The following is a 26,083-nucleotide window of genomic DNA, read 5'->3' on the forward strand; positions in this document are numbered from 1 at the left end:
GCCAGACAGGATCAGCCAGAGTCTTCCACCAGACAGGATCAGCCAGAGCCTTCCGCCAGACAGGATCAGCCAGAGCCGTCAGCGAGCCATGACCAGCCAGAGCCGTCAGCGAGCCATGACCAGCCAGAGCCGTCAGCGAGCCATGACCAGCCAGAGCCGTCATCCAGCCATGACCAGCCAGAGCCGTCATCCAGCCATGACCAGCCAGAGCCGTCATCCAGCATTAAGCCATCATCCAGCCAGGATCCGCCAGAGCCAGCCAGCCAGGATCCGCCAGAGCCAGCCAGCCAGGATCCGCCAGAGCCAGCCAGCCAGGATCCGCCAGAGCCAGCCAGCCAGGATCCGCCAGAGCCAGCCAGCCAGGATCCGCCAGTCATTCTGGTGTTGCCCCTCATTCTGGTGTTGCCCCTCATTCTGGTGTTGCCCCTCATTCTGGTGTTGCCCCTCATTCTGGTGTTGCCCCTCATTCCGGTGTTGCCCCTCATTCCGGTGTTGCCCCTCATTCCGGTGCTGCTCCTTATCCTGGTGATGCCCCTTAATTTAGGTGGGGTTATTTGGAGGGTGGTCATTGTGAGGGGGATAAAGAAGCGGGGATTTATTATGGTGGGATGGGAACCACGCCCAGAGCCTGAGCCGCCACCTTGGACAGATGCCCACCCAGACCCTCCCCTAGACTTTTGGTGGTGCGTCCGGAGTTCGCACCTTGAGGGGGGGGTTCTGTCACGTTCCTGACCTGTTTTATGTTATTTTTGTATGTGTTTAGTTGGTCAGGGCGTGAGTTGGGGTGGGCATTCTATGTTTTGTGTTTCTATGTTTAGGTCACTTGTAATTAGCCTTATATGGTTCTCAATCAGGGACAGGTGTTTGACGTTTTCCTCTGATTGAGAACCATATATAGGTTGGCTGTTCACACTGTTTGTTGGTGGGTGATTGTCTTCCGTGTCTGTGTAGGTTGCACCACACGGGACTGTTTCGGTTTGTTTGTTCGTTCGTTAGTTGTAGTCTGTACCTGTTCGTGCGTTCTTCATGTTATATGTAAGTTCTCATGTTTTAGGTCAGTCTACGTCGTTTTGTTGTTTTGTAATTTTCCAAGTGTTTTTCGTGTTCGTCTTCGTCTTTCAATAAATTCATTATGTATTCACAACCCGCTGCATTTTGGTCCTCCGATCCTTCTCTCCTCTCCTCGTCCGAGGAGGAGGAAGAACTAGACACCCGTGACACTTGACTCCACATTTTACTCCTTGACACCACATACATTATCATCACTGAGTTTCTAATCCAAACTTAACTCCCATTGTAACATCTACATCTTGCTATAAAATGTCTGCTTGTTAAATAATATGATTATTATGACAAAACATTTGATAAAAACCATAAAACTACATTTTTGACACACCATGAATAGGAGGGCTAAACTAGGCTTAATCAGAGTCTGAGAAACTGAGCCGAGATGAGACCTTTCTAATGTCTGTGTAGATTCAAATCATCGGTAGTATAGCTCGAAAAGCTTTCCAAAAGTTATGATTTGAACTATTTGAATTCGACAAATATTACCTGACTTAACACCCACATTGAAAATATTTTCTTGTCAATCCTATCGTCATAATCATAGAGCCCATTTAAGTTTTGGGTGTATATGCACTTTTTAAACAGTAAATGTATAGCCCGTTTAGCATTTTCTTATGTACTTACGTATAACAAAGTAGCAATCCTTGCTGCGGGTTGTTTGGGGACTACCAGACACACTTCTGGGTGTTGGATCATTCCTTCCAGTACTATCCTTTTCACCTTGGATAAAAATAAGAGGTTGGGAATCAGGCCGTGTACCATGTTCTACCATGTTTTAATGACAGTTATCACGAGTTCTTTAAGTAACAAACTGATACACTTACATTTAGTGTTCCCCTGGGCTATAAGCATCCTTGCTTCTACTGGCCTCAGGACATGGAGAAGATCTGCCTCCTGGACATACTCATTTCTTCCAGCTCTTTCACACCCAATGTCTTAAGAGAATCCAGCACTGACTGATGTCCACATGAGTTTGGCAGCACAGAATATAAAAATGATGCAAGAGCACTGTCTTGATCACCCATGTCTACTAAAGATAAAAAGTAAAGACTACCGTCTAATAAAAATTGTTCACATGGTCTCTATTTAACTGTATTTTTGTACAAACTTGTGTTATTTGAACTGTCTACTTTTACAACTTCTAACACTTGATTGATTTCCTATTCAGCATCTACTATGCTATATTTAATTGAAATTACTCTTGTTCTGTAGAAAGCATATGCAGAAAGTGGGTAGTAATCCAGACATAGTTCTGCATTAAGACACATCATGCTCTCAATAGCATTTTGAACTTCATACAGTCCAAAATCTGGTGAATAAGATGAGCTAAGACGTGTAACAAGAAAGTAGACATGCTAGTACACGCAAAACACTAGTCTCAACGTCAACAGTGAAGAGGCGACTCTGGGATGCTGACCTTCTAGGCACAGTTCCTGTCTAGTGTCTGTTCTTTTGCCCATCTTAATCTTTTATTTTTATTGGCCAGGCTGAAATATGGCATTTTCTTTGCAACTCTGCATAGAAGGCCAGCATCCCAGAGTCGCCTCTTCACTGTTGACATTGAGACTCGTGTTTTGCGGGTACTATTTAATGAAGCTGCCAGTTAAGGACTTGTGAGGTGTCTGTTTCTCAAACTAGACACTCTAATGTACTTGTCCTCTTGCTCAGTTGTGCACCGGGGCCTCCCACTCTTCTTTTCATTCTGGTTAGAGCCAGTTTGAGCTGTTCTGTGAAGGGAGTAGTACACAGCGTTGTACGAGATCTTCAATTTCTTGGCAATTTCTCGCATGGAATAGCATTTATTTCTCAGAACAAGAATAGACTGACGAGTTTCAGAAGAAAAAGTTATTTGTTTCTGGCCATTTTGAGCCTGTAATCGAACCCACAAATACTGATGCTCCAGATACTCAACTAGTCTAAAGAAGGCCAGTTTTATTGCTTCTTTAATTAGGACAACAGTTTTCAGCTGTGCTAACATAATTGCAAAAGGGTTTTCTAATGATCAATTAGCCTTTAAGAATGATAAACTTGGATTAGCTAACATAATGTGCCTTTGGAACACAGGAGTGATGCTTGCTGATAATGGGCCTCTATATGCCTATGTAGATATTCCATTAAAAATCGTTTCCAGCAACAAAAGTGATTTACAACATTAACAATGTCTACACGGTATTTCTGATCAATTTGATGTTATTTCAATGGACAAAGATGAGCTTTTCTTTAAAAAATAAGGACATTTCTAAGTGACCACAAACTTTTGAATGGTAGTGTATATATATATATTATGTTGATTTATCAGAGACAGACTAATCTCTGATCGTCTGTTATGTTGTCACACTTGAGGACAACCACTGGTGGAAAAAATCTAAAGTAATAAAACTAACTAAAACTGACCATACGTATTTGCACATTAGAATTTACCTACAGTTGCAGTCATTCTGTTTGAAAATGTCCCTAAAATAATTAAATACATTTCTGAAATATGCCTCTGATGGTGGCAGTGCAGTTCCATCCACTTTGAAACAAATGTTTTCCCCTACTCTGCAGTACAGTTTAACTTTTTAATATGCATTAGCAGTGGATCCATAATGGACATTCTATGCACCTATTACAGCAGAGAAGTTCAGTCAAGCATTGCCCATGTTATATAGCCAACCTTTTTTTCAATAGATCCATTGTCATTGAAGAAGTTAATACATTTTTCTCTTTTAGATAGACAATGATGAATGAGAGGGAAAGATAGGTAGAGGAATATAGACATGAAGGCGCAGGGAGGGTTTGAACCCATGTCGCACAGGGCAATGTGTGGTCTGGCAGCACTACCACTACACCAGATTCCAGCACAACATTTTCATTTGGTTTGACACCAACTATAAACAATTGGGATACAGCAACATAAACAGCCCATGTCCTGATGAAGCCACAGCAAGCAGTGTGTGTCCTGGTGGTGACAGTAGTGTCCCCCAGAGCTCTCTAGCTGAGAGGTTCAGTCAGCCTGCCCGCCTCACCGTCACGTCCCCTAATGAGCTAGCGTGCTAATGCTAATTAACAGTGCTCACTGCGTCATTGTGCACATACATGCACACCACACACACACCATTCCTGGTTGTTTGGCAGCGTGCCCACCGGTATGCTTCTGGTGCCCATGGGTCTCGGAGGACCTCACTGCGAAGACGTGTAACGTGCCATTCAATTATGACAGAATTGCACAGAGCATGGCATCAGCAGCTGGTGTAGACAGACCAGGGGGATGTGAAAAGGGGACAGAGGGTGTGTGTAAATCAGAAATACCTGGTTCTCAGGCCTCATGTTTCTCTCTTCATTCTCTCTCTCTCTCTGTTTTTCCCTCACTCTTGACTTGTACTTCTTAGTCTTTTTTCCCTTTCCAACAGAGAGATCATCTGGCTAGGCAGGTAGCCTAGCAGTTAGACTGTTGGGCCAGTTATCAGAAGGTTGTTGAATAAAATCCCTGAGCTGACAAGGTAAAAATATGTATTTCTGCCCCTGAACAAGGCTGTTAACCCACTGTTCCCCAGTAGGCTGTCATTGTAAATAAGAATTTGTTCTTAACTGACTTGCCTAGTTAAATAAAGGTTAAAAAAAATCATTAATTAGGAAAAGTACTTGCAGTTTACCACTATTGTAAAATAATCTGCCTAGTGAGTAGAATATATGTGTTTGGGGGATGTGTCTCGGCCAATTAACACAATTTGACGTTTCAGCCCTGGGCCCGGTTTCACAAAAGGAGCATCAGAGCTGTTTCCTAAAACCATCATTACTAAAGCTGCACTTGAAAACACTATTTACCGACTGCCTCAGACCACTCGTATAACAGTGTCGTTAGATTACTTTTTTCCCTTCCACATCACTTTTTACACAAAATAACTCCATTTTAGAATAAGGCTGTAACGTAACAAAATGTGGAAAAAGTCAAGGGGTCTGAATACTTTCCGAATGTGCTGTATATATTTCAATCATATTGAAATGAATGTCATGTTCAGTCAATTGAGTTCTATTTTGCTAATTGTAGGTTACATGGTCTGTAATTTTGGCCTCAATCAGTGGTGACACGTCATTCAGGTCATTAATACATGTGACATATCAGTTTGCAAACAATGTAAAAAAACAACAACATTGAGTTAAAACTTCTTATGGCTGGGATCCCGTTAACGGGATCGATATGACAACAGCCAGTGAAAGTGCAGGGCGCCAAATTCAAAACAACAGAAATCTCATAATTAAAATTCCTCAAACATAGAAGTATTTTACACCATTTTAAAGATAAACTTGTTGTTAGTCCCACCAGTGTCCGATTTCAAAAAGGCTTTACGACGAAAGCACACCAATTGATTATGTTAGGTCAGCACCTAGTCACAGAAAAACACAGCTATTTTTCCAGCCAAAGAGAGGAGTCACAAAAAGCAGAAATAGAGATAAAACGAATCACTAACCTTTGATGATCTTCATCAGATGACACTCATAGGAGTTCATGTTACACAATACATGTATGTTTTGTTCGATAAAGTTCATATACAAAAATCTGAGTTTACATTGGCGCGTTACGTTCAGTAATTCCAAATCATCCGGTGATTTTGCAGAGAGCCACATCAATTTACAGAAATACTCATAATAAACATTGATAAAAGATACAACTATTATGCATGGAATTATAGATACACTTCTCCTTAATGCAACCGCTGTGTCTGATTTCAAAAAAGCAGATATCCGCCATGTTGTGGAGTCAACAAAGTCAGAAATAGTATAACAAATATTCATTTACCTTTGATCGTCATCAGAATGCACTCCCAGGAATCCCAGTTCCACAATACATGTTTAATTTGTTCGATGAAGTCCATAATTTATGTCCAAATACCTCCTTTTTGTTCGCGCATTTAGCCCAGTAATCCAAATTCATGACGCGCGAGCAGACGAAAAGTCCGTTACAGTCCGTAGAAACATGTCAAACGATGTATAGAATCAATCTTTAGGATGTTTTTATCATAAATCTTCAATAATGTTCCAACCGGAGAATTCTTTTGTCTTCAGAAATGCAATGGAACGCAAGCTAACTCTCACGTGAACGCACGTGATCAGCTCAATGCACTCTGACAGACCCCTGACTCAAAGAGCCCTCATTCCCCCCTCCTTCACAGTAGAAGCATCAAACAAGGTTCTAAAGACTGTTGACATCTAGTGGAAGCCTTATGAAGTGCAATATGACCAATATCCCACTGTATATTCGATAGGCGATGAGTTGAAAAACTACAAACCTCAGATTTCCCACTTCCTGGTTGGATATTTTCTCAGGTTTTTGCCTGCCATATGAGTTCTGTTATACTCACAGACATCATTCAAACAGTTTTAGAAACTTCAGAGTGTTTTCAATCCAAATATACTAATAATATGCATATCTTAGCTTCTGGGACTGAGTAGCAGGTAGTTTACTCTGGGCACCTTATTCATCCAAGCTAATCAATACTGCCCCCAGCCATAAGAAGTTAAAAAGCCGCATACAAACATGGTCTCTTTTTTGCTTACTTGAGAAAGGCAGCTCCAAAATGCAGGTGTTTCAGCCTAGCTCAGTGCTTTCTGTGGTGGTGGTGGTGGTGGGGCAGCCAGTGGAAAATACGGTGTGTAGGGGCTGGTAATGTCCTTTAGTTACGCCGTGATTGGCTCAGTGCTCTGGGAACACTACATCACCGCAAAATCTACGGGGAGAGCTCGAAAATTCAAGCCCCTTGGGTGCTGCTATAGAGTTACATTAGAAGTGCCCATATAAGAAGGTTCAAGGTCATTGGCCACAGATAAAATGAAGTCAAATAACTTTATATCTACCGTAGCTTTGATTGGACTGATCATGTCAACATCATACTTTCAAAATCTTAGCTTGCAAGCTAGAAAAGCAATCATCATCATGAATCACATCAACAACCTACTGGCAAATCCTTTTCAATCCTTGTCATATGACGAGAAATTATTGATATAACGTATCGGTGTTCATCGGCCATTGGACATAAACATTATAAAACAAGTTGGAATCGAGATGTATGTGGCACAGTCTACAGACAATCAAGGACTACAAAAGGAAAACCAGCCACGTCACGGACACCAACATCTTGCTTCCAGACAAACTAAACACCTTCTTTGCCCGCTTTGAGGATAATACAGTGCCACCGACGTGGACTGCTACCAAGGACTCTGGGCTCTCCTTCTCCGTGGCCGACGTGAGTAAGACATTTAAACATGTTAACCCTCACAAGGCTGCCATTCCAGACGGCATCCCTAGCCACGTCCTCAGAGCATGCGCAGACCAGCTGGCTGGTGTGTTTATCTACATATTCAATCTCTCCCTATCCCAGTCTGCTGTCCCCACATGCTTCAAGATGGCCACCATTGTTCCTGTACCGAAGAATGCAAAGGTAACTGAACTAAATGACTATCACCCCGCTGCACTCACTTCTGTCATCATGAAGTGCTTTGAGAGACTAGTCAAGGATCATATCACCTCCACCTTACCTGTCACACTAGACCCACTTCAATTTGCTTACCGCCCCAATAGGTCCACAGACGATGCAATCGCCATCACATGAATCACTGCCCTATCCCATAAGAATGCTTTTCATTGACTATAGCTCAGCATTAAAAACTATAGTACCCTCCAAGCTCATCATTAACCTTGAGGCCCTGGGTCTCAACTCCGCCCTGTGCAATTGGGTCCTGGACTTCCTGACAGGCCACCCCCAGGTGGTGAAGGTAGGAAACAACATCTTCACTTCGCTGATCCTCAACAATGGGACCTCCCTGTTCACCCATGACTGCATGGCCATGCACGTCTCCAACTCAATCAACAAGTTTGCAGACGACACAACAGTAGTAGGCTTGATTACCAACAACGACAAGACAGCCTACAGGGAGGAGGGGAGGACACTCGGAGTGTGGTGTCAGGAAAACAACCTCTCCCTCAACGTCAACAAAACACTTCGCTGATCCTCAACAATGGGACCTCCCTGTTCACCCATGACTGCATGGCCATGCACGTCTCCAACTCAATCAACAAGTTTGCAGACGACACAACAGTAGTAGGCTTGATTACCAACAACGACAAGACAGCCTACAGGGAGGAGGTGAGGACACTCGGAGTGTGGTGTCAGGAAAACAACCTCTCCCTCAACGTCAAAAAAACAAAGGAGATGATCATGGACTTCAGGAAACAGCACAGGGAGCACCCCCCTATCCACATCGACAGGACAGCAGTGGAGGACGTAGAAAGTTTTAAGTTCCTCAGGGTACGTATCACGGACATACTGAAATGGTCCACCCACACAGACAGTGTGGTGAAGAAGGTGCAACAGCACCTCTTCAACCTCAGGAGGCTGAAGAAATTTGGCTTGTCACCTAAAACCCTCACAAACATTTACAGATGCAAAATTGAGAGCATCCTGTCGGCCTGTATCACCGCCTGGTACTGAAACTGCACCACCCACAACCACAGGGCTCTCCAGAGGGTGGTTCGGTCTGCACAACGCATCACCTGGGACAAAACACTTGTCCTCCAGGACACCTACAGGACCCGATATCACAGGAAGGCCAAAAAGATCCTCAAGGACAACAACCACCCGAGCTACTACCTGTTCACCCCGCTACCTTCCAGAATTACGAGGTCAGTACAGGTGCATCAAAGCTGGGACCGAGAGAGTACCTCCTCCCAGCTGCCCACTGCACTGAGGATAGGAAACACTGTCACCACCGATAAATCTATGATAATCGATCATTTCAATAAGCGTTTTTCCACGGCTGGCCATGCTTTCCACCTGGCTACCCCTACTCTGGCCAACATCTCAGCACCCCCTGCAGCAACTTTTTGTTTGGTGTAATATAATATATAATATACAGTGCCCTCTGTAATTATTGGGACAGTGAAGCATTGCTTCTTCTTTTGGCTCTATACTCCAAAGTTTTGGCACAGGATAATCAAATGCTCTCACTGCACAGAGGTGCTTAGGCAGATGGGTCACAACTGGGGACCAGCGTGTGTGGGTGTTGGGAGGTAGGAGGGTATCCAAGCTAAATCAGCTACGACTAGATATTGGTTAAACAAAGCCTCCCATTCCTTCTCAATTTGGCATGCTTTCTTAAACAACCAAACTCTATATGCATTCACACATCAAGTATTCTCTTGAGTTGGTCTCTGTGATGGAACTACTGTTGAACATTTGAGCTTGTGGTTGTGTGTGTGTGTGTGTGTGTGTGTGTGTGTGTGTGTGTGTGTGTGTGTGTGTGTGTGTGTGTGGGTGTGTGTGTGTGTGTGTGTGTGTGTGTGTGTGTGTGTGTGCACGAGTATGTGGGGTGGGGGGTGGGTGGGTGTAGGTCAATCTAAGGGTGGAATGGGAGAGAGGGGCATAGGTGTTTGTTTGGGAGGGGTAGGGTGAGTGAGTGTATGCATTCCACATCTGTTGATCAACATTTTGAATTCTTACTACAGGCCGTTGTTATGGATAACAATCATTTGTAGATTTGCTTATATTATTACACATATTATTCATCAATTGTGGAAATAAATTAAGATGTATAACTAGATGCAGTACAACTGAGGCAAGGGGCGTTCAAAATTATGTTGGCTGCGGATCTAATTCTGTACTGTAGTTGGCACCATGTGCTATTTTTAAAGGATGGGCCCCTATCTCTTAAAGCCCCTAGGATCTATGTGTACAGGGACAGTCAGCCAGTAACTGGGATGAGTGGAGGTTTTAGCGGGTGGAATATTGGACAATTATACTGTACATATGAGATGAGTAATGTAAGATATGTTAACATTATTAAAGTGGCATTGTTAAAAGTGACTAGTGATCCATTTATTAAAGTGGCCAGTGATGTTAGTCTCTATGTAGGCAGCAGCCTCTCTGAGTTAGTGATTACTGCTTACATGTTGAAAATGTAAAGACATTTTGTGGTGTGTGGTGTGTGTCTGTGGTGTGTAATGAGGAGCAACTAGATGCTGCACTTGACACAATTATGAAATTGCTTATTCCAGTTACTAATAAGCACACACCCATTAAGAAAATGACTGTAAAAATGGTTAAATCCCCTTGGATGATGAGGAATTCAAAAATTGTATGGTTGAGATGCATGAGGCAAAAGGTATGGCAAATTAGTCTGGAAGCCCAACTGATTGGCAAACGTAATGCAAATAAAAAATCATGTGACTAAACTAAATAAAAATAAACTATACTATGAAGCAAAGATAAATAATATAAATAATGATAATAAAAAGCTTTGGGGCACCTTAAATGAAATGTTGGGAAAAAAGCCAACTAGGCTCCATCATTCATTGAATCAGATGGCTCATACATCACAAAGCCCACTGATATTGCCAACTACTTTAATGACTTTTTCATTGGCAAGATAAGCAAACTCAGGGATGACATGTCAGCAACAAATGCTGCCTCTACACATCCAAGTATATCGGACCAAATTACGAAAGACAAGAATTGTACTTTTGAATTCCGTAAAGTCAGTGTTGAAGAAGTGAAAAAAGTATTGTTGTCTATCAACAATGACAAGCCACCGGGGTCTGGTAATCTGGATGGAAGATTACTGAGGATAATAGCAGACGAAATTGCCACTCCTATTTGCAACATCTTCAATTTAAGCCTACTAGAAAGTGTGTGCCCTCCGGCCTGGAGGGAAGCTAAAGTCATTCAGCTACCCAAGAATAGTAAAGCCCCCTTTACTGGCTCAAATAGCCGACCAATCATCCTGTTACCAACCCTTAGTATACTTTTGGAAAAAATTGTTTGACCAGATACAATGCTATTTCACAGAAAACAAATTAACAACAGACGTTCAGCACGCTTATAGCGAAGGAAACTCAACAAGCATAGCACTTACACAAATGACTGATGATTGGCTGAGAGAAATTGATGATAAAATCATTGTGGGGGCTGTCTTGTTAGACTTCAGTACAGCTTTTGACATTATCGATCATAGTCTGCTGCTGGAAAAATGTATGTTTTATGGCTTTACACCCCCTGCTATAATGTGGAAAAATAGTTACTTGTCTAACAGAATGCAGAGGGTGTTCTTTAATGGAAGCCTCTCAAACATAATCCAGGTAGAATCAGGAATTCCCCAAGGTAGCTGTTTAGGCCCCTTGCTTTTTTCAATATTTACTAACGACATGCCATTGACTTTGAGTAAAACCATTGTGTCTATGTAAGCAGATATCTCAACACTATACATAACAACGATTGAAATGACTGCAACACTTAACGAAGAGTTGCAGTTAGTTTCAGAGTGGGTAGCAAGGAATACAGTGCCTTGCAAAAGTATTTTGTGGCATTACAACCTGTAATTTAAATAGATTTTTATTTGGATTTCATGTAATGGACATATACAAAATAGTACAAATTGGTTAAGTAAAAGTTCAAAACAGAAAAGTGGTGTGTGCATATGTATTCACCCCCTTTGTAATGAAGCCCTTAAATAAGATCTGGTGCAACCAATTACTTTCAAAAGTCACATATTTTGTTAAATAAAGTCCACCTGTGTGCAATCTAAGTGTCACATGATCTCAGTATATATACACCTGTTCTGAAAGGCCCCAGAGCCTACAACACCACTAAGCAAGGGGCACCACCAAGCAAGCAGCACCATGAAGACCAAGAAGCTCTCCAAACAGGTCAGGGACAAAGTTGTGAAGTACAGATCAGGGTTGGGTTATAAAAAAATATCAGAAACGTTGAACATCCAAGGGAGCACAATTTAATCCATTATAAAAAAATGTAATGAATTTGTCACCATAACAAACCTGTCAAGAGAGGGCCACCCACCAAAACTCACTGACCAGGCAAGGAGGGCATTAACTTCTTGTCAATAGGGGGGCGCTGTTTTCACTTTGGAAAAAATCGTGCCCAAATTAAACTGCCTCGTACTCTATTCTAGATCATACAATATGCATATTATTATTACTATTGGATAGAAAACACTCTCAAGTTTCTAAAACGGTTTGAATTATATCTGTGAGTAAAACAGAACTAATTTTGCAGCAAACTTCCATACAGGAAGTGAAAAATCTGAAAACGATGCTCTGTTCCAGGGCCTGCCTATTCAATTGCCTTATATTTATCGATATGCATGCACTTCATACGCCTTCCACTAGATGTCAACAGGCAGTGGAAGGTGGAATGGGGTGTCTAGCTTGCTCTGAGGCTGAACAAGAGCTTTTGGAGTGACAGGTCTGGAAATTTCTTTGTCTTCTCTGGCGCGCGAAGTACGTCGACATTGTCTTCTGATAAGCGTTCGGTATACACGGCGGATATCTCCGGCTCTGATTTTATTTGATACATGTGACAATAACATCATAAAGTAGTTTTTTTCAACCGAGTTTCATCAGTTTATTCAACGTTTATTGGGACTTTTGGAATTTTCCGTTCTTTGCGTCAAGAGAAGATGGGCATGTTCGCGCCACATGGCTAGCTAAGGTTGCTATTTCGACAGAAGAAATGGACATTCTAAAACCAAACAACGATTTATTCTGGACCAAGGACTCCTTGTACAAGATTCTGATGGAAGCTCAGCAAAAGTAAGAACAATTTATGATGTTATTTCGTATTTCTGTGGAAAATGTTGATTCCTATTCTCTGCCGTTTTGGGAGCGCTGTCTCGCAATAACGCAAGCTGTTTGTTATGGTAAAGTTATTTTAAAAAATCTAACACAGCGGTTGCATTAAGAACCAGTGTATCTTTCATTTGCCATACAACAAGTATTTTTATGTAAAGTTTATGATGAGTTCTTTGGTCAGATTAGGTGAGTGTCCAAAATAGCTCCGGACATTCTGGTGAATCGATGCTACATATTCACAATGTATAACCACGGTTTGCAGCTCTAAATATGCACATTTTCGAACAAAACATAAGTGTATTGTATAACCTGATGTTATAATACTGTCATCTGATGAAGTTGGTCAAGGTTAGTGATTAATTTTATATCTTTTGCTGGTTTTTGCGATAGCTACCTTTTGCGGTGAATAAATGCATTTGTGTGTTTGGCTATTGTGGTAAGCTAATATAATTCTATATTGTGTTTTCGCTGTAAAACACTTAAAAAAATCGGAAATATTGGCTGGATTCACAAGATGTTTATCTTTCATTTGCTGGACACCATGTATTTTTCATAAATGTTTTATGATGAGTATTTAGGTATTTCACGTTGCTCTCTGTAATTATTCTGGCTGCTTCAGTGCTATTTGTGATGGTAGCTGCAATGTAAAACTATGATTTATACCTCAAATATGCACATTTTTCGAACAAAACATGAATGTATTGTATAACATGTTATAAGACTGTCATCTGATGAAGTTGTTTCTTGGTTAGTGACTAATTATATCTCTATTTGGTCGGTTTTGTGATAGCTACCTATGCGGTAGAAACATGGTGAAAATATGCGGTTGAGTCTTTGGCTATTGTGGTTAGCTAATAGAAATACATATTGTGTTTTCGCTGTAAAACATTTAAAAAATCGGAAATGATGGCTGGATTCACAAGATTAAGATTCACACTCTGGTCAGATGAGACTAAAATTGAGCTTTTTGGTCATCAATGGAAAATGCTATGTCCGGCGCAAACCCAACACCTCTCATTCCCCCGAGAACACCATCCCCCATCTCCACCCCTCATCACTGTCAAACGCTCCCTAAAACACTTCAGCAAGCAGGCCTTTCTAATCGACCTGGCCTGGTTATCCTGGAAGGATATTGACCTCATCCCGTCAGTAGAGGATGCCTGGTTGCTCTTTAAAAGCGCTTTCCTCACCATCTTAAATAAGCATGCCACATTAAAAAAAAGTAGAACGAAGAACAGATATAGCGCTTGTAGAAAGAGGAGGAAGGGAAGCACTACTAAGGTACACAATAGTAAATTTGGTAGACAGAAGGTGCTCTTGGTAAAAGGGGTAAATAGGTTACCAAAAAGAAAGGAGGGCCAAGGAACTCTTCATATAATTAATTAAAATGCCTTTATTAGTATGGCATGTTCAATAGAAACAAAGTTTTTAAAAATCCGACGCGTTTCGGCTGCATGGCCTTCGTCAGGGAGTACAAAAAAATAATACAATGTCCTCTTTTGAACAGCTTTTCCAATTAGCCCTAATTAGAAGAGGGAGTGGTTACACAATTGATTGGACACACCTAGTAAGCAATACAATACACATTAAAAAGTGAAATACTGAAGCTATGTTATCATAAAAATACAACTCCAAGCTACAAGTATCAGGACACTTAGAAAGGTAGTTCTAACCTTAAATATGACTGGGAGAAGTGTCAAGAATAAGACAGCAATATATTCCATAGTACACTAGAACACAGCAAAACATGAACAACAACAGTCTAAACATAGCTGAGGGCAATTGAGCAAAATGTCCACTAGATGACAGCAAATGGACCTATCACAACCCTACAAGAAGGGTGAGAAATCCATATCTTCATTTAAACCAGGGTATTTCGTAAATCCCAAAACTTTCCCTTTGGTTTAATTGTTTAAGACGGTCCCCTTTTCTAATAGAGGCTGGAATATGATCAATACCCATAGCTTGTAGGGAGGCAGGGTTGCCATGGTGTAAGGACTTGTAGTGCCTTGCCATGGGGTAGTCTTCATTGCCTACCCGTATGGCGTACTTGTGTTCCGTTAAGCGGTCTTGAAGGCGTCTCTTTGTCCGTCCAATGTAGAACACCTTGCACTGCGGACATTCCAATCTATAGATGACATGAGTGGTTTTGCAGTTAATGAAATGCTTGATGTAATACTCCATTTTGGAAGCTGTGTCAACAAAATACTTCTTCTGTGCAATATTTCTGCAATGGTTGCAATGGTTACATTTGAAAGAGCCCTTGGGTTTGTGGTCAAGCCAAGTTTTTTGAGAGTCACCCGGAAGATAACTGTGGACTATGTTGTCATTTAGGGTAGGACATCTCTTAAAACTTCTTATGGCTGCAATCCCGTTAACGGGATCGATATGACAACAGCCAGTGAAAGTGCAGGGCGCCAAATTCAAACAACAGAAATCTCATAATTAAAATTCCTCAAGCATACCAAAGTGTCCGATTTTCAAATCGGCTTTACAGCGAAAGCAACACAAACGATTATGTTAGGTCACCGCAAAATCACAGAAAAACACAGCAATTTTTCCAGCCAAAGACAGGAGTCACAAAAACCAGAAATAGAGATAAAATTAATCACTAACCTTTGATGATCAGATGACACTCATACGACTTCATGTTACACAATACATATATGCTTTGTTCGATAAAGTTAATATTTATATCCAAAAACCTCAGTTTACATTGGCGCCATGTTCAGAAATGCCTCCAAAATATCCTGAGAAATTGCAGAGAGCCACGTCAAATAACATTAATACTCATCATAAACTTTGATGAAAGATACATGTTTTACATTGAATTAAAGATACACTTGTTCTTAATGCAACCGCTGTGTCAGATTTCAAAAAGCTTTATGGCAAAAGCAGAATATTCAATAATCCGAGAACAGCGTTCAGCCACAAAAGGAAGCCATACAGTTACCCGCCAAATTGTGCAGTCAACAAAACTCATAAATGGCATTATAAATCTTCACTTACCTTTGCTGATCTTCGTCGGAATGCACTCCCAGGACTCCCACTTCCACAAGAAATGTTTGTTTTGTTCGGTAATGTCCATCATTTATGTCCAAATAGCTATTTTTGTTAGCGTGTTTGGTAAACAAATCCAAAGTCAGGAAGCGCGTTCACTAAAAGCAGACGAAATGTCAAAAAGTTCCGTAACAGTCAGTAGAAACATGTCAAACGATGTATTGAATCAATCTTTAGGATGTTTTTAACATAAATCTTCAATAACGTTCCAACCGGAGAATTCCATTGACTTCAGATGTGCGATGGAAGAGAGCTCCATCTCATGCATGGTCAGAGCATGGTCAGGTCAAGGCAGACCTTACTCATTTCTGTCTCCTTCGGTCCCCCTTCACATTAGAGGCATCAGACAAGGTTCTACAGACTGTTGACATCTAGTGGAAGCCGTAGGAAGTGCAAACTGATCCATATCCCACTGTGTATTCGATAGGCGATGAGTTGAAAATCGACCAGCCTCAGAATTCCCACTTCCTGTTTGGATTTCTTCTCAGGTTTTTGCCTGCCATATGAGTTCTGTTATACTCACAGACATCATTCAAACAGTTTTAGAAACTTCAGTGTTTTATATCCAATATGAATAATTATATGCATATATTAGCAACTGGGACTGAGGAGCAGGCCGTTTACTCTGGGCACCTCTGGGCACCTTTCATCCAAGCTACTCAATACTGCCCCTGCAACCATAAGAAGTTAAAGCTCATGACTGGTGGCTCAGGAAAGACTTGGCGTAGTAGCGTATCACTTTGGATGATTCCCCAATTATTTTTAATGATTATTTTAATGTTCTCTGCTTCAGTGCTGTATTTTGTAACAAAATACACTCTCTCTGATGTATCATGAGGCACTCCCCTTCGCAACATGTTCTCTCTGTCAAGTAATCCAGCCCTTATACCTGCATCTTTCAGGACCTGAACGCTGTAGCCCCGATTCAAGAAGCCATTCTCCAATTCAGCAGATTTTACACTGTAGTCTGTTTCCTGATCGCAAATTCTGCGAACTCGTTGCAATTGGCCATATGGAATATTCTCTTTTAGCCTTTTGGGGTGAAAGCTGTCTGCCCTCAGAATGGTATTCCCATCTGTAGGCATCCTAAAGATTGATGTGTGCAAAGAACCTTTGTCATTTTTACTAATGTTAAGGTCCAAAAAATTAATGTTATCCTTGCTGTACTCCATAGTTAGTTTGATGTTAGGGTTAATGCTGTTAAGGTATTGGTGGAAGGAAATAAGTTCATCTTCTGAGCCAGACCAAAACAGGCAAACATCATCAAATGCTGCCTCTACAAAACGTATGCCATAGCTGCCAAACCTTGTTCATGCTCAATGGTGGTGTATAGAGACTACACATCCATGGTGACTAAAAAGGAAGCAGTACCTATATTGTTCAATTCCTTAATTTTGTTCAACACATCTGTGGCATCTTGAAGATAGGCTGGGAGTAACGTCAGAAAAGGCTTAATAAAGTAATCAATTTACTTAGAGATGGGTTCTGTCAGACTTTCATTACCACTAATGACTGGTCTGCCTGGGGGATTTTCAAGATTTTTGTGGACTTTTGGAAGAAGGTAAAAAGAAGCCATAGACGGACTGCCAATTGAAAAGAAATTTGAACTCATTGTCTGAAATGTATCCATTCTCCTTAGCTTCTGTGAGGATCCCTTTCAATTTAGTTTTTAGGTCCTCTGTAGGGTTGAAGGTAAGAGATTGGTAGAATTCATCATTGTCTAATTGACGGTAGGCTTCTGTCACATATTTGTCTATACTCCACACTACTGTAGCACCACCTTTGTCTGCTTTTTTAACCACAATCCGTTCATTTTTGGACAATGATTCAACTGCATCCTTTCTGTCTTAGAAAGATTACGTTGTGTGGTTGGAGTCAATTTTACCCTTAAACAGATTCTCCACATCAAATTCACTTTCTTGGCAAATGTATTTAGTGTGGCATTCTGGACGATGGGACAAAAAGTGGACTTGGGCTTAAAAGGTGTTTTTGAGGGAACAGAAACTGCCTGACCTGAGACACTGGCGTCTGTAGTTGGAGAGATGTTTTGTTTGTACCAGGCCTTCAGATGTAGATTCCTGTAGAAACGAAATAGGTCAATCTTTGTATTAAATTCATTAGTTGAATATGTGGGGGCAAAGGACAGCCCTTTAGACAATACCCTTATGCAATCATCAGAAAGGGGTTCTCCATAAATGTTGATCACAGCCTTGTTCTGGTCCTGCTCCGTGTGGTTGGATAGTCTTGATTCTTCCTCCCCCTCCGTGTTGGCCTCTTCCGCGTCCTCTCCCTCTCTTGTTGAGGAACCTGCGTGACTCCTCTTCCTTATCTAAAAAATCTTGGGAGGAACTGGCCTCTGAGTGTCTGGGGTGATCCTCATCGTCACTGCTTGTAAAGTTGAAAGAAACAGATCTAGGCTTCCTTCTCTGCGGATATGATTCTGAATTCTTGCGTGTTGGTTTTCTCCAGGCAAAGACCTTGCCATCTCTATAGTCTACTTCATGTCTTCTACATTTTCTTAGCTTGTCTTGATTCAATGTCAGAGTGAATGTGTCTACTTTCTCTTTCAAGATCTCATCACATCGTGCTTTATTAGAATTGTCACTGTGTTCTGTGATTTTCCTTTTTACTTCTTCAATTTCTGTATGGACTACTTGTCTGTCCTTTTTAGATTATTCTATTAGAAGTAGCATTAGGTCAAATAAACACTTGTTGAGAATAGCCACCCATTTATCTCTAAATTCAGTTTTACCTTGTGCTCCATTAGCTGGACACTTCATAATACGGAGTCCTCTGGGGATTAGGCCTTTCCTCCAATGGTCAGACAAGGTGATAGAATTGAGGTCAAGTTTGGTATCTTTCTCCATAAGGTGTTGCAAGTCTCTGTAAGCCTTGTTTAAGTCCATTCCTGTATTCTCTGTGGCTGTCATCTCATCTAGCAATGAGGTAGTGGTAATAATCCTTTGGCCCTCTTCATGGGAATAGGAAAATCTTGTAGCCTCTTGGGTAAAATCCATAGTTTGAGTTGTAAAATGTCCTCAAAAACACAGAAAAAAAATTGACTGTGGAGCTGCTTCCTCTAAGCACCACACAAGTGCTATGCTTAACTAGTAGAAAGAGGAGGAAGGGAAGCGCTACTAAGGTACACAATAGTAAATTTGGTAGACAGAAGGTGCTCTTCGGTAAAAGGGGTAAATAGGTAATCAAAAAGAAAGGAGGACCAAGGCACTCTTCATATAATTAATTAAAATGCCTTTATTAGTATGGCATGTTGAATAGAAACAAAGTTTAAAAAATCCGGCTTGGTTCACCCCAGACTTGACTGCCCTCGACCAGCACAAAAACATCCTGTGGCGTATTGCACTAGCATTGAATAGTCCCTGCGATATGCACATTTTCAGGGAAGTCAGAAACAATACACACAGTCAGTTAGGAAAGCAAAGGCTAGCTTTTTCAAACAGAAATGTGCATCCTGTAGCTCTAACTCCCCAAAATTTTGGGACACTAAAGTCCATGCCAAATAAGAGCACCTCCTTTCAGCTGCCCACTGCACTGAGGTTAGGAAAAACTGTCACCACCGATAAATCCACGATAATCGAGAATGTTAATAAGCATTTCTTTACGGCTGGCCATGCTTTCCTCCTGGCTACCCCAACCACGGCCAACAGCTCCGCACCCCCCGCAGCTACTTGCCCAATCCTCACCAGCTTCTCCTTCACCCATATCCAGATAGCAGATGTTCTGAAAGACCTCAAAACCTGGCCCCGTATAAATCAGCTGGGCTAGACAATCTGGACCCTCTCTTTCTAAAATTATCCGCCGCCATTGTTGCAACCCCTATTACTAATCTGTTCATCCTCTCTTTCGTATCGTCCGAGATTCCTATAGATTGGAAAGCTGCCGCGGTCATCCCCCTCTTCAAAGTGGGTGACACTCTAGACCCAAACTGTTACAGACCTATATCCATTCTGCCCTGCCTTTCTAAAGTCTTCGAAAGCCAAGTTAACAAACTGATCATTTCGAATACCACCGTACCCTCTCCGCTGTGCAATCCGGTTTCCGAACTGGTCATGGGTGCACCTCAGCCACGCTCAAGGTCCTAAACGATATCATAACCGCCATCGATAAAAGACAGTACTGTGCAGCCGTCTTCATCGACCTGGCCTAGGCTTTCGACTGTCAATCACCGTATTCTTATCGGCAGACTCAGCAGCCTTGGATTCTCAAATGATTGCCTCGCCTGGTTCACCAACCACTTCTCAGATAGAGTTCAGTGTGCCAAATCGGAGGGCCTGTTGTCCGGACCTCTGGAAGTCTCTGGGGGTACCACAGGGTTCAAATCTCGGACCAACTCTTTTCTCTGTATATATCAACAATGTCGCTCTTGCTGCGGGTGATTCCTTGATCCACCTCTACGCAGACGACACCATTCTGTATACATCCTTGGACAATGTGTTAACAAACCTTTTGTCACTTCTAGGTTAGACTACTGCAATGCTCTACTTGCCGGCTACCCGGATAAAGCACTAAATTAACCTCAGTTAGTGCTAAACACGGCTGCTAGAATCTTGACTAGAACCAAACATTTTTATCATATTACTCCAGTGCTAGCCTCTGGCTTCCTGTTAAGGCAAGGGCTGATTTTCAAGGTTTTACTGCTAACCTACAAAGCATTACATGGGCTGGCTCCTACCTATCTTTCCAATTTGGTCCTGCCGTACATACCTACATGTATGCTACGGTCACAAGACGCAGTTCTCCTTACTGTCCCTAGAATTTCTAAACAAACAGCTGGAGGCAGGGCTTTCTCCTATAGAGCTCCATTTTCATGGAATGGTCTGCCTACCCATGTGAGAGACACAGACTCGGTCTCAACCTTTAAGTCTTTATTGAAGACTCATCTCTTCAGTAGGTCCTATGATTGAGTGTAGTCTGGCCCAGGTGTGTGAAGGTGAATGGAAAGGCACAGGAACAACGAACCGCCCTTGCTGTCTCTGCCTGGCCGGTTCCCCTCTCTCCACTGGGATTCTCTGCCTCTAACCCTGTTGCAGGGGCTGAGTCACTGGCTTACTGGTGCTCTTCCATGCCTTCCCTGGGAGGGGTGCGTCACTTGAGTGGGTTGTCATTGACGTGATCTTCCTGTCTGGGTTGGCGCCACCCCTTGGGTTGTGCCGTGGCAGAGATCTTTGTGGGCTATACTCGGCCTTGTCTCAGGATGGTAAGTTGGTGGTTGAAGATATCCCTCTAGTGGTGTGGGGGCTGTGCTTTGGCAAAGTGGGTGGAGTTATATCCTGCCTGTTTGGCCCTGTCCGGGGGTATCGTCGGATGGGGCTACAGTGTCTCCCGACCACTCCTGTCTCAGCCTCCAGTATTTATGCTGCAGTAGTTTATGTGTCGGGGGGCTAGGGCCAGTCTGTTATATCTGGAGTATTTCTCCTGTCTTATCCGGTGTCCTGTGTGAATTTAAGTATGCTCTCTCTAATTCTCTCTTTCTTTCTTTCTTTCTTTCTCTCTCTCGGAGGACCTGAGCCCTTGGACCATGCCTCAGGACTATCTGGCCTGATGACTCCTTGCTGTCCCCAGTCCACCTGGCCGTGCTGCTGCTCCAGTTTCAACTGTTCTGCCTGCGGCTATGGAATCCTGACCTGTTCACCGGACATGCTACCTGTCCCAGACCTGCTGTTTTCAACTCTCTATAGACAGCAGGAGCGGTAGAGATACTCTGAATGATCAGCTATGAAAAGCCAACTGACATTTACTCCTGAGGTGCTGACCTGTTGCACGCTCGACAATGTGATTATTATTATTTGATCCTGCTGGTCACCTATGAACATTTGAACATCTTGGCCATGTTCTGTTATCATCTCCACCCGGCACAGCCAGAAGAGGACTGGCCACCCCTCATAGCCTGGTTCCTCTCAAGGTTTCTTCCTAGGTTCTGGCCTTTCATGGGAGTTTTTCCTAACCACCGTGCTTCTACACCTGCATTGCTTGCTGTTTGGGGTTGTAGGTTGGGTTTCTGTACAGCTCTTTGAGATATCTGATGATGTAAGAAGGGCTTTATAAATACATTTGATTTGATTTGAACCTCCAAATGAGCTTCAATGCCATACAACACTCCTTCCGTGGCCTCCAACTGCTCTTAAACATTAGTAAAACTAAATTCATGCTCTTCAACCGATCGCTGCCCGCACCCGCCCGCCCGACTTGCATCACTACTCTGGACGGTTCTGACTTAGAATATGTGGACAACTACAAATACCTAGGTGTCTGGCTAGACTGTAAACTCTCCTTCCAGACTCATATTAAGCATCTCCAATCTAAAATTAAATCTAGAATCGGCTTCCTATTTCACAACAAAGCCTCCTTCACTCACGCTGCCAAACATACCCTCGTAAAACTGACTATCCTACCGATCCTCGACTTCGGTGATGTCATTTACAAAATAGCCTCCAACACTCTACTCAGAAAACTGGATACAGTCTATCACAGTGCCATCCGTTTTGTCACCAAAGCCCCATATACCACCCACCACTGCGACCTGTATGCTCTCGTCGGCTGGCCCTCGCTACATATTCGTCTCCAGACCCACTGGCTCTAGGACATCTATAAATCATTGCTATGTAAAGCTCCACCTTATCTCAGCTCACTGGTCACCATAACAACACCCACCCGTAGCACGCGCTCCAGCAGGTATGTCTCACTGGTCATCCCCAAAGCCAACACCTCATTTGGTCACCTTTCTTTCCAGTTCTCTGCTGCCAATGACTGGAACGAATTGCAAAAATGCTGAATTTGGAGACTTATATAATGCTCACTAACTTTAAGCATCAGCTATTTGAGCAGCTTACCAATCGCTTCAGCTGTACACAGGCCATCTGTAAATAGCCCATCCAACTACCTACCTCATCCCCATATTGTTTTTATTTACTTTTTTGCTCTTTTGCACACCAGTATTTGTACTTACACATCATCATCTGCACATCTATCACTCCAGTGTTAATTTGCTAAATTGTAATTACTTCACTACTATGGCCTATTTATTGCCTTTCCTCCTTACTCCATTTGCACACACTGTATATAGATTTTTCTATTGTGTTATTGACTGTACTTTTGTTTATCCCACATGTAACTCTGTGTTGTTGTTTTTTGTCACACTGCTTTGCTTTGTCTTGGCCAGGTTGCAGTTGTAAATGAGAACTTGTTCTCAACTGGCCGACCTGGTTAAATAAAGGTAAATTAAAAAATAAATAAAAAATACCCCACAAGACATGCCACAAGAGGTCTCTTCACAGTCCCCGAGTCCAGAACAGACCAAGGGAGGCGCACAGTACTACATAGAGCCATGACTACATGGAACACTATTCCACCCACATCAAGCAACTGATGCAAGCAGTAAAATTAGATTTTAAAACCTTATGGAACAGCGGGCACTGTGAAGCAACACAAACATAGGTGCAGACACATGCATACACACACGATAATATACGCACTATACACACACAATCACATGGATTTAGTACTGTAGATATGTGGTAGTGGTGGAGTAGGGGCCTGAGTGCACACAGTGTGTTGTGAAATCTGTGAATGTATTGTAATGTTTTTAAAATTGTATAAACTGCCTTACTGCCTCGGCAGCAGCTAATGGGGAGCCATAATAAATACATATACAAATGTAAAATATATTTTGATTTGTTTAACACTTTTTCGGTTACTACATCAGGTGTTATTTCATAGTTTTGATAGTTTCCTAGTTTCTTCACTGTTATTCTACAATGTAGAAAATAGTAAAAATACATTTCAGTGTTATATTTTTTATACATTTACATAACATTATGAACCTGTTTTTGCTTCGTCATTATGGGGTATTGTGTGTAGATTGATGAGGAAAAAAATGTATTTAATAAATTTTAGAATAAGGCTGTAACGTAACAAAATGTGGAAAGGTCTGAATACTTTCCGAATGCACTTTATAGTGTATATACTTTATATTTACCAAAAAATATATGGAGGATTGGAAACGATGCAGACAATTACACTAATAGTAGCCACAATCTATCTGCAATATTAAAGCTAATCTCGATCCCAGGCTGTCTCACAGCTGGCCACGACATGGAGGCCCATGAGGCGGTGCACAATTGGCCTGGCGTTGTCCGCGTTAGGGGAGGGTTTGGCCGACCAATATGTCCTCGTCCCATCGCGCTCTAGCGACTACTTGTGGCGGGCCAGGCACATGCATGCTGACTTCAGTCGACAATTGTACGGTGTTTCCTCCGACACATTGGTGCGGCTGACTTGCGGGTTAGGAAGCAGTGGCATGGTCGTGTTTCGGAGGAAATATGGCTCTCGATGGTCGCCTCTCCTGAGTCCATACGGGAGTTGCAGTGATGGGACAAGACTGTAACTACCAATTGGGGAGAAAATGTTTATCCCCCCAAAAATAAATAAAAAGACAGACTGTCAGCTTTCATTTTTGGATATTTTCCATCTTGGGTAAACTGTTCAGAAATTACAGCACTTCATGTACGTAGTGTGCCCATTTATGTGGAGCAAAAGTATTGGGACTTATTCACTTATATGTGTTAAAGTAGTAAAAAGTTACCATATAAATAGCACGCAATGACTTTGTCAAGCTTGTGACTACGGACTTGTTGGATCCATTTGCTGTTTGTTTTGGTTGTGTTTCAGATGATTTTGTGCCCAATAGAAATGAATGGTAAATAATGTATTGTGTAGTTTTGTATTCACTTTTATTGTAAATAAGAATAGAATATGCTTCTAAATAGTTCTACATTAATGTGGATGCTACCATGATTATGGATAATCCTGAATGAATCCTGAATAATTATGAGGGAGAATGTTATAGAGATGCATAAATATCATACCCCCAAGATATGCTAACCTCTTACCATTACAATAACAGGGGAGGTTAGCATTTTTGCGGGGTATGATATTTGTGAATCTGTACCTTACTCACTAACTTGGCATTTGATTCCCGGATTGCAGGCATTTTGGCGTGATCATAGAAATAGAATGAATAGAACAGACATTCCCATTCCGAGTCTTTCTGGATGTTCTATTTCTGTGGTTGTAATTACATCAGGGGCAAAGTTTAGGGGCAGGTTTCAGCCATAGTGGTGGTACGATGGAGGAATCTCCCTAATGGGGCTGTTACAGTACCGAAGAAAGTGGTTGAAGTTGATTTAGCTCCCACTCCCAGATGGATAGTCCACCCCCCCCCCCGTTCTCCCTCCCAATCTTTATTAATCACCCAGACAAATGCCCGGTCCCATCTGAGTGCTTTTTTTTCTCTGCCCCGTCCCAAAATAATTTCTTGGAATAAGGGAGAGAGGGAGAGAGAAAGCTCTCAGGGGCGATCAATAGCTGTCGCAGCTGTTTTACGGCTCAGTCCAATTTAATTAAAAAAGGGCCCATTAAATCTATGAGGACGCTAAGTAAGGCCATCTGCAAAGTGCAGCCCCCTCTGTTGCTCTGTTGCGTCAGCCACTCCAACTGACTCCAACTGTCCACTTAAGGCCATGAGCGATGTGTTTTTTCTTCCCTCGTTCCTTTTCCCTCCTTCACTGCTCACTCATCCTTCTCTTTTCCTTCCTCCTTTCCTACTCTCTCCTCCCTCTCTCTTCCCTCCCTCCCTTACTGCTCAGGCGTTTAACCATGGAGGACTTATGCCGCATTCATGACATGTTGGAAACTTGTAAATACAACCTTCAATCTCGTAATTACAAGTGGGAAACTCTGGTATCATCCCTGCGCTCTGACATTTGGGAAGAGGTTTGGGGAAACTACACCAATAATCTCTCCTTCTATCTGAAGTTTGCACTTGTTCACTAATTACAGCAAATGTAAAAGCATTGGATTGGTGTAGGCATGGGCATCCTAGAGGAAGTTGTCATATAACAGTCCATTCCTTTCAAATCCAAGTGCACACTTCAGGAGAAATTAGAGTTTGTTGGGATGCAACCACTTCTCTGCAGTATGACATTCATTATGCTGTAGTTCTGTTTCCAAGCAGCAGGGAGAACCAAAGGCAAAGTGATGAGGGATTACTTTACTAGTTACTCATAAATAACCAGCAGTGGTATAATGCTATTGTTTTACAGTGCATTCGGAAAGTATTCAGACCCCTTGCCATTTTCCACATTTTGTTACATTACAGCCTTATTCTAAAATTGATTAAATGCCCCCCCCCCTCATCAATCTCCACAAAATATCCCATAATTACAAAGCAAAAACAACTTTAGTAATTATTGCTAATTTAAAAAAAATAAACAGAAATAATACATTTACATAAGTATTCAGACCCTTTGCTATGAG

The sequence above is a fragment of the Salvelinus namaycush genome, chromosome 4 (assembly GCF_016432855.1).
Source record: "Salvelinus namaycush isolate Seneca chromosome 4, SaNama_1.0, whole genome shotgun sequence".
NCBI lineage: Eukaryota > Metazoa > Chordata > Actinopteri > Salmoniformes > Salmonidae > Salvelinus > Salvelinus namaycush.